Genomic DNA, 19,894 nt, shown 5'->3' with positions numbered 1-19,894 from the left:
TGATAAACCTTACGTCATCCACTTGAGGGAAATTTGCTACTGTCCTACAAACCTCTGCACTTGAAGGCCCAACAACATCTACAAGAAGATGGCTGTGTAGTAGACATCAACTCACTATAAACAACCAAATATAGCCATTCATGAAACTAAAGTGGACAATTCATACTTAACATCACATAGACCTATTAAACAATAAATTTTTGCATAACTGAAATAATTAAACATGGCACAGTTAAAGCACCGCACGACAAATGCTACTACCACAAAGGGTACGGGTTGGCCAGCTAGAAAAGGTAAGATTTGCTGATAGAATGTTGCCTCACATTTCATGGACGGGATCCTTCTGGTTGGAAGATCATAGACCCATGGTGCGCTCTCTGATGTCACAGATGGGCTATTTCACCTTGGAAGAACTTTCGTGGGTGCCCTCCTCGTGGTCATGGTCGTGGTCGATGAGATCCGACTTGGCAATTGAGGATCCCAAGCCGCCACTATAGAACATGTCCTTCAGAAGTGACAAAATGGGCTCAATGGCGTATAAAGCTCGCAAAACATTGACCGCTTAGCGGAGGAGATCAGCGGCAGGGCCGTTGAAGAGATCGACGACGGTTGAACTAGAGGGGTTGGGGATGGACCATTTAACCTGTGACATGGCCCGCGTGAAGCTGTCGGTGTGGACGATCGAGCTTGATGTCATAGCTAGCTTTCCCAAGATACAGTAATACGCTAGCCCGCTGACATAAAGCCTTCGGCATGGTAACGTAGTCAACATCTTCGCCGGCTTCCACATCGACGTGTTGCTCCGGGATCGACAGGTCGGGGCGAATGGCGGCCACCTCGCCAATGTCCACCGGAGAGGCCATGATAAACCTCTTCTTGGCCGAATGCTCGTCGGGCTCCCCGGGATACGTGGTCGAGCTTAGGCTGTGGCATTCTAGAGCAGGGGATGTGGATCTAGCGGGGAGGAACACCGAAGGCGTCATCTAAAAACTCAGGGGAGTGGGGCAACGGTATGAGAATCGCTGGGTAACCTGAACTTTATTACTAAGCTAGGAGGAATGGGCAGACCGGCAGGGGTTGGCGGCGGGGCCGGCGGCGGCCGCGAGCTAGGGTTCAAGGGGGAGGGGGTGGTGTTTGAGGATATGCCATGGCTACTAATTTTTTTAGTAATGGTGGGTGGAGATGGTGGTGGACGAGGGAGGGCGACGGTTCAAATGCCTCGGCTACTGCAATTTTACTGTAAGGTCGGTGCTGGAGGAGTGTGGGCGATGGTTGAAGTACGACGACTACTAAAATTTGGGTAAAGGAATTGATGCGGGGAGGGAGTGCCCAAGATCGCGCATGGTCCAATAACAATATGCGTGTATGATATGATAATAAGGAAAAGTGGCGCGGATCCGCCGACTTTTGCAACGCTCAAGGCGGGTAGTTTGTTTTTTATATTTCTAGCTAGCTGGTCTATCACACACGGGTTGTCCTAATTTCCAAATAAACTTACCCACCTTGAGCTTGCACAGGTGGTGGTTTTACAGCGCACTTGCATCGCACACGGTTAAGCCGGTACCTCCACCCTTTGCTCGTGCTTGCGCGATCGTGGTGATTTCAGCGCACTTGCATTGCACAAGGTTGAGCCAGTACCTCCAGCTTAATTTGCTCGCACTTGCGCAGGCGTGGTGATTCACATCGCATTTGTATCGCACACGGTTAACATATTATACCCCGTGTCCGTTGAGGGTCATCAGAGTCTTTGCAGCAAAAAAACGTTGGAGAGGGTCAAAAGACAGCCACACCAGCATGTGGCCCAAATATATATGAGTTAAAAGGGTGGTCTGTGATGTTCAAAATTCCAATGCACAACTTTGACCCCACGGGCCCATGGTTGGGCGCGTCGTTGAAGATCGATGAGAGGAGCCAGAAGTCAAGAACCACCAGGAAAGTGGCCAAATATATGTACGAATATTAAGGATGTTCAAAACTTTAAATACACAATGCATAACTTTGGTGGCACCTGCCTCGCAAGCAAGAAAGCACCCTAACAACCACCTAGCTAGGATATATATAATGACATAATGTCGTAGCTAGCTAGGATGCTTGGCCCACCACCTCCCACTTCGTGTCAGCGGGGCGGATGCATGTAATGATCGATACTTTGGTCATACTGCTACCCCTTGAGCACTGTCTTGGTTTTCCCGTGAAGAGGAACGGGTGATGCAGCAAAGTAGTGTAAGTATTTCCCTCAGTTTCTGAGAACGAAGGTATCAATCCAGTAGGAGACTACACGCAAGTCCTTCGTACTTACACAAACAAATAAGAACCTCGCAACCAACGCGATAAAGGGGTTGTCAATCCCTTCACGGTCACTTACGCGAGTGAGATCTGATAAAGATAATAATAATAAGATAAATATTTTTGGTATTTTTACGACATAGATAGGAAAATAAAGATTGCAAAATAAAATAGATTGGAAAGTTATATGACGGGAGATTAATATAATGAAGATAGACCCGGGGGCCATAGGTATCACTAGTGGCCTCTCTCAAGATAGCATAAGTATTACGGTGGGTGAACAAATTACTGTCGAGCAATTGATAGAAAAGTGAATAATTATGAGAATATCTAGGCATGATCATGTATATAGGCATCACGTCTGTGACAAGTAGACCAAAATGATTCTGCATCTACTACTATTACTCCACACATCGACCGCTATCCAGCATGCATCTAGAGTATTACGTTTATAAGAACAGAGTAACGCATTAGGCAAAATGACATGATGTAGAGGGATAAACTCAAGCAATATGATATAAACCCCATCTTTTTATCCTCGATGGCAACAATACAATACGGGCCTTACTGCCCCTGCTGTCATTGGGAAAGGACACCGCAAGATTGAACCCAAAGCTAAGCACTTCTCCCATTGCAAGAAAGATCAATCTAGTAGGCCAAACCAAATTGATAATCTGAAGAGACTTGCAAAGATAACCAATCATACATAAAAGATTTCAGAGAAGAATCAAATATTGTCCATAGATAAACTTGATCTTAAACCCACAATTCATCGGATCTCAACAAACACACCACAAAAAGAGTTACATCAAATAGATCTCCAAGAAGATCGAGGAGAACATTGTATTGAGATCCAAAGGGAGAGAAGAAGCCATCTATCTAATAACTATGGACCTGAAGGTCTGAGGTAAACTACTCACACATCATTGGAGAGGCTATGGTGTTGATGTAGAAGCCTCCGTGATCGATTCCCCCTCTGGTGGAGCTCCGGAAAAGGCCCCAAGATGGGATCTCTTGGGTACAGAAGCTTGCGGCGGTGGAAATAGGGTTTCGTGGTGCTCCTGGATGTTTTCAGGGTATATGAATATATATAGGAGGAAGAAGTAGGTCGGTGGAGCCACGAGGGGCCCACGAGGGTGGAGGACGCGCCCCCTGCCTCGTGGCCTCCTTGTTGGTTTCTTGACGTCCTCTCCAAGTCCCATGGATCACGTTTGTTCCAAAAATAACTCTCCCAAAGGTTTTATTCCATTTGGATTCCGTTTGATTCCTTTTCTGCGAAACACTGAAATAGGCAAAAAAACAACAATTTGCACTAGGCCTTGGGTTAGTAGGTTAGAACCAAAAATAATATAAAAGTGTATAAATAAGCCCATTAACATCCAAAATAGATAATATAATAGCATGGAACAATCAAAAATTATAGATACGTTGGAGACGTATCAAGCCTCCCCGAGCTTAATTCCTGCTCGTCCTCGAGTAGGTAAATGATAAAAACAGAATTTTTGATGTGGAATGCTACCTAGCATAATTCTCAATGTAATTTTCTTTATTGTGGGATGAATGTTCAGATCCGAGAGATTCAAGACAAAAGTTTAATATTAACCTAAAAATAATAATACCTGAAGCATACTAACTAAGCAATCATGTCTTCTCAAAATAACATGGCAAAAGGAAGTTCATCCCTGCAAAATCATATAGTTTGGTCATGCTCCATTTTCGTCACACAAGAATGCTCTCATCTTGCACAACCCCGATGAAAAGCCAAGCAATTGTTTTGTACTTTAGTAATCTCAAACTTTTTTCAACTTTCACACAATACATGAGCGTGAGCCATGGATATAGCAATATGGGTGGAATAGAATAATGATAGGGGGTTATATGTAGAAGATAAAAAAGGAGAAAGTCTCACATCGACGAGGCTAATCAATGGGCTAGGTATATGCCCATCAATTGATGTCAATGCAAGGATTAGGGATTGCCATGCAACGGATGCACTAGAGCTATAAATGTATGAAAGCTCAACAAAAGAAACTAAGTGGGTGTGCATCCAATTTGCTTGCTCACAAGACCTAGGGCATTTGAGGAATCCCATTGTTGGAATATACAATCCAAGTTCTATAATGAAAAATTCCCACTAGTATATGAAAGTCACAAAACAAGAGACTCTCTATCATAAAGATCATGGTGCTAATTTGAAGCACAAGTGTGGAAAAAGGATAGTAGCATTGTCCCTTTTTATTTCTTTTTTTGGGCCTTCCTTTTTTGGCCTTTTTGGGACAATGCTCTATTAATGATGATCATATCACTTCTATTTATTTACAACTCAATGATTACAACTCAATACTAGAACAAAATATGACTCTATATGAATGCCTCTGGCGGTGTACCGGGAATGGCAATGAATCAAGAGTGACATGTAGGATAAATTATGCATGGTAGCTTTGCCACAAATACGATGTCAACTACATGATCATGCAAAGCGATATGACAATGATAAAGTGTGTCATAAATGAAACAGTGGAATGTTGCATGGCAATATATCTCGGAATGGCTATGGAAATTCCATAATAGGTAGGTATGGTGGCTGTTTTGAGGAAGATATAAGGAGGTTTATGTGTGATAGAGCGTATCATATCACGGGGTTTGGATGCACCGGCGAAGTTTCCACCAACTCACATACTTATTGCAAAAATCTACAAGTAATCAAAAATCAAGCACTACGCGCATGCTCCTAGGGGGATAGATTGGTAGGAAAAGACCATCGCTCGTCCCCGACTGCCACTCATAAGGAAGACAATCAAAGAACACCTCATGTTCCAAATTTGTTACACAACGGTTACCATACATGCATGCTATAACACAAGTATTTCTCAAATTCACAATTACTCAACTAGCACACTCTAATATCACCACCTTTATATCTCAAAACAATTATCAAGTATCAAACTTCCCATAGTATTCAATGCACTTTCTATGATAGTTTTTATTATACCCATCTTGGATGCCTGTCATATTAGGACTAGTTTCATAACCAAAGAAAATTACCATGATGTTCTAAAGGACTCTCAAAATTATATAAGTGAAGCATGAGAGACCAATAATTTCTATAAAATAAAACCACCACCGTGCTCTAAAAGATATAAGTGAAGCACTAGAGCAAAATTATCTAGCTCAAAAGATATAAGTGAAGCACATAGAGTATTCTAATAAATTCTAATTCATGTGTGTCTCTCCCAAAAGGTGTGTACATCAAGTATTATTGTGGTAAACTAAAAATCAAAGACTCAAATCATACAAGACGCTCCAAGCAAAACACATATCATGTGGTGAATAAAAATATAGCCTCAAGTAAAGTTACCGATAAAAGAAGATGAAAGAGGGGATGCCTTCCGGGGCATCCCCAAGATTAGGCTTTTGGTTGTCCTTGAATTTTACCTTGGGGTTCCATGGGCATCCCCAAGCTTAGGCTCTTGCCAATCCTTATTCCATAATCCATCAAATCTTTACCCAAAACTTGAAAACTTCACAACACTAAACTTAAACAGAAAATCTCATGAGCTCCGTTAGTATAAGAAAACAAACCACCACTTAAGGTACTGTAATGAACTAATTCTTTATTTATTTTGGTGTTAAACCTACTGTATTCCAACTTCTCTATGGTTCATAACCTCCGATACTAGCCATAGATTCATCAAAATAAGCAAACAACACACGAAAAACAGAATCTGTCAAAAACAGAACAGTTTGTAGTATTCTGTATGTTTAGAATACTTATGTAACACCAAAAATTCTAAAATAAATTGATGGACCTGAGGAATTTATCTATTAATCATCTTCAAAAAGAATCAACTTAAGCACACTCTCCAGTAAAAAATGGCAGCAAATCTCGTGAGCGCTAAAGTTTCTGTTTTTTACAGCAAGATCGCAAAGACTTTCCCCAAGTCTTTCCAAAGGTTGTACTTGGCACAAACACTAATTAAAAGCATAAAACCACATATAAACAGAGGCTGATGAATTATTTATTACTAAACATAAGCAAAAATCAAGAAACAAAAATAAAATTGGGTTGCCTCCCAACAAGCGCTATCGTTTAACGCCCCTAGCTAGGCATAAAAGCAAGAATAGATCTAGGTATTATCATCTTTGGTATGCAATCTATAAGTAGCTCTCATGATAGATTCATAAAGTAATTTAATTTTCTTTCTAGTAAAGTGTTCCATGCCTTTCCTTAATGGAAATTCGAATCTAATATTTCCTTCCTTCATATCAATAATTGCACCAATCGTTCTAAGGAAAGGCCTACCAAGAATAATAGGACATGTAGGATTGCAATCAATATCAAGAACAATGAAATCTACAGGCAAATAATTCCTATTTGCAACAAAAGAACATCATTAATCCTTCCCATAGGTTTCTTAATAGTGGAATCCGCAAGGTGCAAATTTAAAGAACAACCATCAAATTCACGGAAACCTAACACATCACACAAAGTTTTTGGAATCATGGAAATGCTAGCACCCAAATCACATAAAGCATAACATTCATGATCTTTAATTTAATTTTAATAGTAGGTTCCCACTCATCATAAAGTTTTCTATGGATAGAAACTTCCAATTCATGTTTTTCTTCATAAGATTGCATTAAAGCATCAATGATGTGTTTAGTAAAAGCTTTATTTTGATTATAAGCATGCGGAGAATTTAGCACGAATTGCAACAAGGAAATACAATCTATTAAAGAAAATTATCATAATTAAATTCCTTGAATCCAAAATAGTGGGTTCATTTCTATGTAAAGTTTTGACCACTCCAATCCCCTTTTGTTAATTTTCGCATCAAGATCTAAAAACTCCGAATCATTGGGATGCCTTTTAACTAAAGTTGACTCATATCCAGTCCCATCATTATCAAGATTCATATTGCAAAGCAAAGATTTAATAGGGGACACATCAATCACTTTTAGATCCTCATCCTTATTATCATCAAAACTAGAAGAACACGCTTTCACAAAGCAATCTTTTTTAGCACGCATCCTAGCGGTTCTTTCTTTGCACTCATCAATGGAAATTCTCTTAGTTTTGAGAGAATCATTGATATCATGCTTAGCCAACTCATCAATCTTAGAAAAATTTTCTTCAATCAAGGTATTGAAACTCTTTTGCGAACTAATAAATTCTTTAATATTAGATTCAAAATCAGAGGGCATCTTATTACAATTTCCATAAGAATTGTTGTAGGAATTACCATAATTATTAGAGGAATTACTAGGAAACGTCCTAGGATTAAAATTACCTCTATATGTGTTATTACCAAAAAAATTCCTACCAACAAAATTCAAATCCATAGATTCATTATTATTCTCAATCAAAGTAGACAAAGGCATATCATGAGGATCAGAAGAAACACTCTTATTAGCAAACAATTTCATAAGTTCATCCATCTTTCCACTCAAAATGTTGATTTCTTCTATAGCATGCACCTTTTTACTAGAAGATCTTTCAGTGTGCCATTGAGAATAATTAACCATAATATTATCTAGGATTTTAGTAGCTTCTCCTAAGGTGATTTCCATAAAAGTGCCTCCCACGGCCGAATTTAAAAGATTTCTAGAAGCAAAATTCAATCCGGCATAAAAAATTGTATAATCATCCAAAGATTCAAACCATGTGTAGGGAAATTACGTATCATTAATTTAATCCTCTCCCAAGCTTGTGCAACATGTTCATGATCAAGTTGCTTAAAATTCATAATATCGTTTCTAAGGGAGATGATCTTAGCGGGAGGAAAATACTTAGAGATAAAAGCATCTTTGCACTTATTCCATGAATCGATACTATTTTTAGGCAAAGACGAAAACCAAGTTTTAGCACGATCTCTAAGCGAAAACGGGAATAACTTCAATTTAACAATATCATTATCCACATCTTCCTGCTTTTGCATATCACACAAATCAACAAAGTTGTTTAGATGGGTAGCGGCATCTTCACTAGGAAGGCCGGAAAACGGATCTTTCATGACGAGATTCAGCAAAGCGGCATTAATTTCAAAAGATTCAGCATCGGTAAGAGGAGAAATCGGAGTGCTAATGAAATCATTATTGTTGATATTGGAAAAATCACACAATTTAGTATTATCTTGAGCCATCGTGACAAACAATCCAACACACAAGCACACAAGAAGCAAGCGAAAAAGAGGCGAACTAGAAAAGAGAAGGAGAACGAAAAAAGAGGGCGAATAAAATGGCAAGGGTGAAGTGGGGGAGAGGAAAACTAGAGGAAAATGGCAAATAATGAAATGCGAGGGATAAGAGTTTGCGATGGGTATTTGGTATGTCTTGACTTGTGCGTAGATCTCCCCGGCAACGGCGCCAGAAATCCTTCTTGCTACCTCTTGAGCATTGCATTGCTTTTCCCTTGAAGAGGAAAGGGTGATGCAACAAAGTAGCGTAAGTATTTCCCTTAGTTTTTGAGAACCAAGGTATCAATCCAGTAGGAGACTACACGCAAGTCCCTCGTACCTACACAAACAAATAAGAACCTTGCAACCAACACGATAAAGAGTGAGATCTGATAGAGATAATAATAAGATAAATATTTTGGGTATTTTTATGATATAGATAGGAAAATAAAGATTGCAAAATAAAATAGATTGGAAAGTTATATGATAAAAGATAGACCCGGGGGCCATAGGTTTCACTAGTGGCTTCTCTCAAGATATCATAAGTATTACGGTGGGTGAACAAATTACTGTCGAGAAATTGATAGAAAAGTGAATAATTATGAGAATATCTAGGCATGATCATGTTTATAGGCATCACGTCCGCGACAAGTAGACCGAAATGATTCTGCATCTACTACTATTACCCCACACATCGACCGCTATCTAGCATGCATCTAGAGTATTAAGTTCATAAGAACAGAGTAACACATTAGGCAAGATGACATGATGTAGAGGGATAAACTCAAGCAATATGATATAAACCACATCTTTTTATCCTCGATGGCAACAATACAATACGTGCCTTGCTACCCCTGCTGTCACTGGGAAAGGACACCGCAAGATTGAACCCAAAGCTACGCACTTCTCCCATAGCAATTCTTCGGATCTCGACAAACACACTGCAAAAAGAGTTACATCAAATAGATCTCTAAGGGAGTCCTGGATTAGGGGGTGTTCGAGTAGCCGGACTATACCTTCAGCCGGACTCATGGACTATGAAGATACAAGATTGAAGACTTCGTCCCGTGTCCGGATGGGACTTTCCTTGGCGTGGAAGGCAAGCTTGGCGATGCGGATATTCAAGATCTCCTACCATTGTAACAGACTCTGTGTAACCCTAACCCTATCCGGTGTCTATATAAACCGGAGGGTTGTAGTCCGTAGGCAATCAACTCCATATACAACAATCATACCATAGGCTAGCTTCTAGGGTTTAGCCTCCTTGATCTCGTGGTAGATCTACTCTTGTACTACCCATATCATCAATATTAATCAAGCATGACGTAGGGTTTTACCTCCATCGAGAGGGCCCGAACTTGGGTAAAACATCGTGTTCCCTGCCTCATGTTACCATCCGGCCTAGACGCACAGTTCAGGACCCACTACCCGAGATCCGCCAGTTTTGACACCGACATTGGTGCTTTCATTGAGAGTTCCTCTGTGTCGTCGCCTTTAGGCCCGATGGCTCCTTTGATCATCAACAACGATGCGGTCTAGGGTGAGACTTTGCTCCTCGGACAGATCTTCGTCTTCAGCGGCTTCGCTCTGCGGGCCAATTCGCTCGGCCACCTGGAGCAGATTGAAAGCTACGCCCTGGCCATCAAGTCAGGTTTGGAAGCTTAAACTACACGGCTGACATCCGCGGAGACTTGATCTTCGACGGACTCGAGCCACGGCCAAGCGCGCCGCACTATCTCAAGAGGCATGATCTAGCTCTGCCCCCGGACAGTGTCCTGGAGGCCGCACATGCATCGGTTCCGATCCCTAACTCGGAGCCTATTGCGCCAATCGAGGATGAGCGGTTGGATGTCACCTCGGGGGCTGCGATCCCAAAAGCGATCGAGCCGAATGCTAGCCCTGCACTCTGCACGACCCGTGACTCCGAGGATCCGGACTCCTCCCCGGACTCCGAACCCCCCGCGCCCCTGCCAATCGAATCCGATTGGGCGCCGATAATGGAGTTCACCGCCGCAGACATCTTTCAGCACTCGCCTTTTGGTGACATCCTAAATTCTCTTAAGTCTCTCTCTTTATCAGGAGAGCCCTGGCCGGACTACGGTCAGCGAAGGTGGGATACGGACGATGAGGAAATTCAAAGCCCACCCACCACCCACTTTGTAGCCACTGTCGACGATCTAACCAACATGCTTGACTTCAGCTCCGAAGACATCGACAGCATGGACGACGATGTAGGAGACGAACAGGAACCAGCACCTATAGGGCGTTGGAAGGCCACCTCGTCATATGACATATATATGGTGGATACTCCAAAAGATGGAGATGGCGATGGAACAGTGGGGGATGACGCCCCCAAGAAACAGCCATAGCGCCGGCGTCAGCGGCGCCGCTCTAAATCCCGCCAAAGCAAAAACGGTGATTCCGGCACGGGAGATAATACTACCCCGGATAGCGCCGAAGAACACCCACCTCAGCAAGGTTCGGCACAGGAAGATGGAGAAGCCAACCCTCATGAGAGAGCGGCAGACCGAGAGGTCGAGGATGATAATTATACGCCTCCCTCCGAAGACGAGGCAAGCCTCGATCACGACGAATTCGTCATACCATCAGACCCCGCCGAACAAGAGCGTTTTAAACGCAGGCTTTTAGCCACGGCAAGAAGCCTCAAGAAAAAGCAGCAACAACTTAGAGCTGCCCAAGATTTGCCAGCTGACAGATGGACTGAAGTCCTTGCGGCCGAAGAGTATGAACTCGAATGCCCCTCCAAGAGTTACCCGAAGCGCAGGCCGCTACCCCGATCAAAGGAGGAAGCACCTACATCACCAGTGCATGACATGGCAGACCGACCACCTCGCGGCCGCGACAGAGAGGCCTCTCGGCCCTCCACCCAAGCCATGCCCCGACGCCGCTCAACTAAGGCACAGGAAAATGCGCCCGACCTGCGAGACATATTGGAGGATAAGGAAAGACAAACAAGATCGATCTACGGATCGCGCAGGCGCCCTACGGCATTTGACAATGATCTTCACTCCGGATACAACAAATCCAGCCGGGCCAAACGCAACAGACATAACTCTTCCGAGCTGCGTCGTGATATAGCCCAGTACAGAGGCGCCGCACACCCGCTATGCTTCACGAATGAAGTAATGGATCATAAAATCCAGGAGGGTTTCAACCCCGTAAACATCGAATCATACGATGGCACAACAGATCCGGCGGTATGGATCCAGGATTATCTCCTTCACATCCACATGGCACGCGGCGATGATCTACACGCCATCAAATACCTCCCGCTCAAACTTAAAGGACCGGCCCGACATTGGCTTAATAGCTTGCCAGCAGACTCAATCGGTTCTTGGGAGGACCTGTAAGCCGCATTCCTCGACAACTTCCAGGGCACTTACGTGCGACCGCCGGATGCCGATGACTTAAGCCACATAATTCAGCAGCCAAAGGAATCGGCCAGACAATTCTGGACACGGTTCCTAACAAAGAAAAACCAGATAGTCGACTGTCCGGACGCAGAGGCCCTAGCAGCCTTCAAGCATAACATCCGCGACGAGTGGCTTGCCCGGCACCTGGGACAGGAAAAGCCGAAGTCCATGGCAGCCCTCACGACACTCATGAACCACTTTTGCGCGGGAGAAGACAGCTGGCTAGCTCGCAGTAACAACTTATCAAAGAACCCTGGTAATTCAGATACCAAGGACAAAAGTGGCAGGACACGTCGGAATATACAAAAACGCCGCGTTAACAGCGACATCAATGAAGACACGGCAGTCAATGCCGGATTCAAAGGCTATAAATCCGGTCAGCGAAAAAAGCCATTCAAAAAGAATACTTAGGGCCCATCCAGTTTGGACCGAATACTCGATCGCTTGTGCCAGATACATGGCACCCCCGAAAGGCCAGCCAGTCACACTAATAGGGATTGTTGGGTGTTCAAGCAGGCAGGCAAGTTAAGGGCCGAAAAAAGAGACAAGGGGCTGCACAGCGACGACGAGGAGCCAAGCCGCCGAACAACAATGGACAGAAGGGCTTTCCCCCACAAGTGCGAACGGTGAACATGATATACGCAACCCACATTCCCAAGCGGGATCAGAAGCGTGCGCTACGGGACGTATACGCGATGGAGCCAGTCGCCCCAAAGTTCAACCCATGGTCCTCCTGCCCGATCACTTTTGATCGAAGGGACCATCCCACTAGCATCCGTCATGGCGGCTTCGCCGCATTGGTTCTCAACCCAATCATCGACGAATTTCATCTCACAAGAGTCCTCATGGACGGCGGCAGTAGCCTGAACCTGCTTTATCAGGATACAGTGCGGAAAATGGGCATAGATCCCTCAAGGATTAAGCCCACAAGAACGGCCTTTAAAGGCATTATACCAGGTGTAGAAGCCAACTGTACAGGCTCAGTAACACTTGACGTGGTCTTCGGATCCCCGGACAACTTCCGAAGAGAAGAGTTAATCTTCGATATAGTCCCGTTTCGTAGTGGCTATCATGCCCTGCTCGGACGAACCGCATTCGCAAAGTTCAATGCGGTGCCGCACTACGCATATGTCAAGCTCAAGATGCCAGGCCCTCGAGGAGTAATTACGGTCAACGAAAACACCGAACGTTCCCCCCGTACGGAGGAGCAGACGGCGGCTCTCGTAGCGAAGGTACAAAGTAGCCTTCTCAGGCAATTCTCCAGTCTGGCCATTAAAAAGCCAGACACTGCCAAGCGCGCCCGGAGTAACCCACAGCAGGACCGCCTGGCACCCTCTGAGCAAGCGTAGCAATGCGGCCCCAACCCCAGCTTTCGTGACATAGCGAAACCAGTACCTCACGTACATAACTACGCCCTTGAAATACCATGGGCACAGGGGAAGGGGCACAATAACGGCACGCCCAAAATACGGCTTAAAACGTACTAGGGGCTGCCGGATTCTTTTTTTAATTTTTTCTTACTTTCAAGACTCCATACTTCGGACGACCTGTTCGGTAATTCGACTGCCACACAAACGATGCAAGATCCAGGGAGGCAGACAAGCCATGCCGCATTATGGAACTCCCAGGTGGTCTCTATTACGAGCGGTATACCTGTTTTAAATACAATTCCGCGGCCTGCCCCTGGTCAGGACATACTGAATAGTCCAATATCTTTTGCTTACCGCACTATTTGTATCGTTCGGCTTCGATAAATAGCCTCTCTATAAACAATGCTTAGCTTTTTGTCTATTTTTTGCATTATCCTCTTTTCACATATATGTTTATTAAATGACATGATTGCACCCGTACACCATGGTACGGCAAACACGCCAGGGGCTTCAGTACCCCTCATAATGGTGTGAGAAGTCTGTACACTTTCACAAGTGCGGCACCCCAAACTTATAGCACTATATGCATCGGCTCCGAATCATGATTTGGGTCAATAGTTGGGTTTGCCCGGCTCCTATGTTTTGGTGCCTTACGTTCCGCTCTATCGGCTAAGGTAGCACTAGGAGAACCACAGCGATTGTGCCCCGGTTCAGCTGGGTTAAGTACCTCAGTGGAGAAAGCTAAAACTGACTGTCATGATGAGGCGAGAGACCGGTCGCTGTTCGAGAGGTTTTTCGAGTCCCTAAAGACTTATGCCGCTTCGAGCGAGGAGCTGGCTTTGTCCGGCCGAGGCGTGGATAGCGCCCCGAACTCGGTCTTCCGAACTAGGGGCTTCACCAAAATTTAAAATTATAGAGTTTTATGGCTAAGTGAGAGTGTTCAAGCATTATAGTCTGATTGCCTGGTTCGTTGTGCTGAGCGCCTCCCTCGAAGGACCCAACTATGGGAAAAAGAGCGCTCAGGTTTATCCCGAACACCCCAGCACTAGTGGCATGGGGGCAGAAGCTGACAACTGGCCATCTCTCAATTTTTTGATAAACGGCCGCACAGAAAGTAATATTTTAAATTCAATAAGCATTGCTTAGCGCATATGAACAAGTTTTCAGCGCACAGGATAAACACGAGCGAGTGCATTCAAAAATCACATCCTTGGTACATTCATCCGCCACAAGGCGGGCAGCTACAAGAACATCCTTGTAGTAGTTCTCGGGCTTGCGATGCTCCTTCCCCGACGGCGGCCCGTCCTTCACAAGCTTCTCACCATCCAGCTTACCCCAGTGCACCTTTGCACGGGCAAGGGCCCGACGGGCACCTTCGATGCAGACGGAGCGCTTGATGACCTCGAGCCTCGGACAGGCCTCCACCAGCCGCCGCACCAGCCCGAAATAGCTCCCAGGCAGGGCCTCTCCGGGCCACAGCCGAACTATGAAGCCCTTCATGGCCTGTTCGGCCGCCTTGTGGAGCTCGACCAGCTGTTTCAGCTATTCGCTCAAAGGCACAGGGTGTCCAGCCTCAGAATACTGAGACCAGAACACCTTCTCCATCGAGCTGCCCTCTTCAGCTCGGTAGAATGCGGCGGCATCGGATACGCTGCGGGGAAGATCTGCGAATGCCCCTGGAGAGCTCCGAATTCGGGTAAGTAACAAGTAGTTTACTTTTATATTTCTACTTTGCATGAAGAATGCCTTACCCGCTGCTATCTTCCTCATCTCCTCCAACTTTTGGAGGGCCTTTTGGGCTTCGGCCTTGGCAGACTTGGCAGTCTCAAGGGCCGTCGCGAGCTCGGATGCTTGCGCCTTTGACTCAAGCTCCAAAGTCTCATGTTTTTTCATGAGAGCCTGAAGCTCTTACTGCACCTTGCCGACCTGAGCCCCAAGTCTGTCTCGCTCGGTGCGCTCCACGGCTGTTTTCTTTTCAGCCTCAGACAGCGCCTGCTTAAGGGTCGCCACCTCAGTCGTGGCCCCTACAATAAGCAGTACAATCCTGTTACTCTTTTTGCAATCAAGCCTTTTTATAGGCACTTTTTCTGTAAGGTATTTCTTACCTTCTTCCTCCTCGAGCCGCCACTTGGCAAGGCCGAGCTCTTGCTCGGTCCGCTCGAGGTCCTGCTTCAGGACACCCACCTCCGCAGTCAGTGCGGCGGTGGATAGCAGCGAAGCCTGCATACGCATATTGACTCTTTTTCGTTAGAATCCTGCGATATTTAATAGATCCTCTATTTGGCTTTTCTTTCCGAACGCCAAACAGAGCATCAGGGGCTACTGTCTATGCGGTAATATTTTTACATATTTTTTACCTTGAAGCCTGTTAGAAGGCTAGCGCAAGCTTAAGTCAGTCCGCTCTTGACGGACTGAACCTTCTGGATCACCGTACTCATAATAGTACGGTGCCCCTCGTCAATGGAGGGGACGTCGAGCACCTCTAGCAGATTGTCCGGCACCTCCGGTTGGACGGAGGCCGCCGGCTCAGAAGGCTTGCTCCTCTTGGAAGGAGTTCGCCTACCGCGGTCCGAAACTGTGGAAGATTTCGGCGTGGTGTCCGGCACAAAGCCGGACTTGGAGCCCTGGGGGGCCTTATCCCCTTCACTCCTGGAGTCCGAGAGGTTGCCTTGCGGCTCCTCCGGGACCACCTCCTCCTGCCCCGGAGCCTGTCGCGACGCCACTTCAGTGTCGTCTGCAGTGCGGGGGGAGACAATGGGCGGAACTGCGTTCATGTCCGATGAGTCCAGGGAGCCGCCCGACGATTCATCGAATTCGGCCCGGGGCAGACTGCATAATTACATTCGACATCAGGGAAAGCTGTGCAACAAAGGAACATCATGAGTTATTCTGATATCCGAACTTACGCTTTCGCCGGACGCTTGGCCCTGTTTGGCCACTCCTCTCCGCCCTCTTCGGCGTCGGGGGAGTAGTCCGGCGGAGGGGTCTTCCTTTTCCTAGACCTCTCGGCCTCCCCCGTTGGGGCGGCCTTCCTCTTCTCTCCTCCCTCCGCTGGGGAGGGGAGAGTTTTCTTCTTCCTCCTCCTCGTTTTCACGGGAAGAGGGCGCCTCGGACTCGTCGGATGACGAGTCCGACACCACCACGTTACGGGCACTCTTTCGAGTCCCCGTGGTCTTCTTCTTCTGGGCCTTCTTCTCCGGCACCACATAAGGCGCCGGAACCAGCAGCTTCACTAGTAGAGCTGGGGCTGGGTCTTCGGGCAGCGGAGCCGGACAGTTAATCGGTCCGGATATCGCTCGCCAAGCCTGTCAAAGGTAAGGGAGTTTAGATCCCGCATACAGTCAAACTATGAAAAAAGCTTAAACATCCTGTAAAAGGTGAAGATAGCTTACCTCGCTAGCGTGACGCTGCGATCTGTATCCGCGGTCCTCGGAAGCGGATGCGGGAGCCTCGGCGCCCTTGAATAGCACCTTCCAGGCATCTTCGTACGTCGTGTCGAAGAGCCTGCTAAGGGTTTGGTGCTGCGCAGGGTCGAACTCCCACAGATTAAAATCCCGTTGTTGGCACGGGAGGATCCGGCGGATGAGCATAGCCTGGATTACATTAACAAGCCGGATTGGCTTGTTCACCAGGGACTGGATGCATGTTTGCAATCCGGTCACCTCTTTTTCGTCACCCCACGACAGGACTGTCTCTTTCCAGGACATAAGCCGCGTGGGGGTTCCGGATTGGAACTCGGGGGCTGCGGTCCATTTCGGATCGCGTGGCTCGGTGATGTAAAACCACCAGGATTGCCACCCCTTTAGGGTCTCCACAAAAGAGCCCTCGAACCATAGGAGGTTGGCCATCTTGCCCACCATGGCGCCTCCGCACTCCGCCTGGCTGCCGTGCACCACCTTGGGCTTGACGTTGAAGGTCTTGAGCCAGAGGCCGAAATGAGGGCGGACGCGGAGGAAAGCCTCGCACACGACGATAAACGCCGAGATGTTGAGGATAAAGTTCGGGGCCAGATCGTGGAAATCCAGGCCATAGTAGAACATGAGCCCCCGGACAAATGGGTGGAGTGGAAAACCCAGTCCGTGGAGGAAGTGGGGAAGAAATACTGCCCTCTCATGGGGCCTTGGGGTGGGGAGAAGCTGCCCCTTTTCGGGAAGCCGGTGCGCGATGTCCTTAGACATGTATCCGGCCTTCCTTAGCTTCTTGACTTGGCCCTCCGTAGTGGAGGAGACCATCCATGTGCCTCCCGCTCCGGACATTGCTGGAGAAGGTTGAGGTGGGAAGTGCGGGCTTGGGCGCTGGAGCTCGAGTGCGCAGGAGATGGATAGGCAAAGGAGGAAGAAGGCGTAGGTAAAAGGGTGGATCCTTATCCCCTTATATGGGCGGATGCGGTTGTGCGTCCCCACCAGCCTAGTAAAACTTGCTTGCCTCCCAAGTGTCGTGATAAATGGCGAGGTTGGGTTACACACGTCCGTATTGATGAGAATCCCGTAAAGGGGGTACACGATCTCTGCTTTGACAAGACGTGCCAAGGAAACCTCCTCGCAAAACATGCTAAGGTGGAAAAGTAAAAACGATTCGAGTAAAGGACTTGGCCGTAGTGTGATGACACACTATGGAATACGTCAGCAGTTTTGATTTGTGTTAATATTATTCTCTCTATGGCGATATGTGGAAGCTTATTTTGCAGAGCCGGACATTACTCTTGGTGTTTACAATCTTCTATGAAGGACTTGGAGGAGGAACCCGCCTTGCAATGTCGAAGACAATTTGTGGGCCGGACTCGTCGTCATTGAAGCCTGGTTCAGGGGCTACTGAGGGAGTCTTGGATTAGGGGGTGTTCGGGTAGCCGGACTATACCTTCAGCCGGACTCCTGGACTATGAAGATACAAGATTGAAGACTTCGTCCCGTGTCCGGATGGGACTTTCCTTGGCGTGGAAGGCAAGCTTGGCGATGCGGATATTCAAGATCTCCTACCATTGTAACCGACTCTGTGTAACCCTAGCCCTATCCGGTGTCTATATAAACCGGAGGGTTGTAGTCCGTAGGCAATCAACTCCATATACAACAATCATACCATAGGCTAGCTTCTAGGGTTTAGCCTCCTTGATCTCGTGATAGATATACTCTTGTACTACCCATATCATCAATATTAATCAAGCAGGACGTAGGGTTTTACCTCCATCGAGAGGGCCCGAACCTGGGTAAAACATCGTGTTCCCTGCCTCCTGTTACCATCCGGCCTAGACGCACAGTTCGGGACCCACTACCCGAGATCCGCCGGTTTTGACACAGACAATCTCCAAGAAGATCGAGGAGAACATTGTATTGAGATCCAAAGGGAGAGAAGAAGCCATCTACCTAATAACTATGGACCCGAAGGTCTGAGGTAAACTACTCACACATCATCGGAGAGGCCATGGTGTTGATGTAGAAGCCCTCAGTGATCGATTCCCCCTCCGGCGGAGCTTCGGAAAAGGCCCCAAGATGGGATCTCTTGGGTACAGAAGGTTGCGGCGGTGGAAATAGGGTTTCGTGGTGCTCCTGGATGTTTTCAGGGTATATGAATATATATATAGGAGGAATAAGTAGGTCAGTGGAGCCACGAGGGGCCCATGAGGGTGGAGGGCGCGCCTAGGGGGTAGGCGCGCCCCCTGCCTCCTGGTCTCCTTGTTGGTTTCCTAATGTCCACTCCAAGTCCCCTGCATCACGTTTCTTCCAAAAATAACTCTCCCGAAGGTTTTATTCCGTTTGGATTCCGTTTGATATTCCTATTCTGTGAAACACTGAAATAGGGAAAAAAGTAGCAATTTGCACTGGGCCTTGGGTTAGTAGGTTAGTCCCAAAAATAATATAAAAGTGTATGAATAAGCCCATTAACATCCAAAACAGATAATATAATAGCATGGAACAATCAAAAATTATAGATACGTTGGAGACGTATCACATACATGCATGTCGCCATGACATACCATAAGACAGACCAATGAATCTATCGTTTGGTCAAATGATAGTTGTTGTTGTCGATAAACCGCTTGGGCCAATAGATTGAACCATCATAAAAATCGCACGAGAGGGACCGCAAAACCAGCACCTCTTGCATGCGGCCCAAAATGATGTACGTTGGGAAGGGGTGATGTGTGTTTTCAATATAGAATAATGTACAATTTGGATGTGGTGCCTACCTCTCGATAGAGACAACAACCATGAAGGCAAGGTAGTTAAGGACGAGATACGTACGCAGGGTTTGATGTAGGTCGAACCCGACAATCCGAGCATCTGGGAGGGAATCCTGACAACGCATGAGCTCGAGTTTTGGTTGACTGACATTTGACGGTGACCGGCCCTAACACGAACTAGGAGGAATCCATTCATGGCCAACACATACCCCTCATTATCGGTCAAAGGGATGATATATATACACTCGGGGAGCCCACAGATATCCATGTTGTCAGAAAAAACCGCACAAGGGAGATATGGTCTATCAGAAGACCCCGTATACACTGCATGCGGCCCGAAAATATGTATAGGTACGATGGTGTATGATGTGTTTAAATCCCAAATGCACAACTTCGATGGGCCACGCCAACTACATTACAAACCGAACACCATACCCGAGTCCAAGCCTG

This window comes from Triticum dicoccoides, chromosome 5A (genome assembly GCF_002162155.2).
Source record: "Triticum dicoccoides isolate Atlit2015 ecotype Zavitan chromosome 5A, WEW_v2.0, whole genome shotgun sequence".
NCBI lineage: Eukaryota > Viridiplantae > Streptophyta > Magnoliopsida > Poales > Poaceae > Triticum > Triticum dicoccoides.
The sequence above is the reverse complement of the archived record's forward strand: the minus strand, read 5'-3'. Positions refer to the sequence as shown.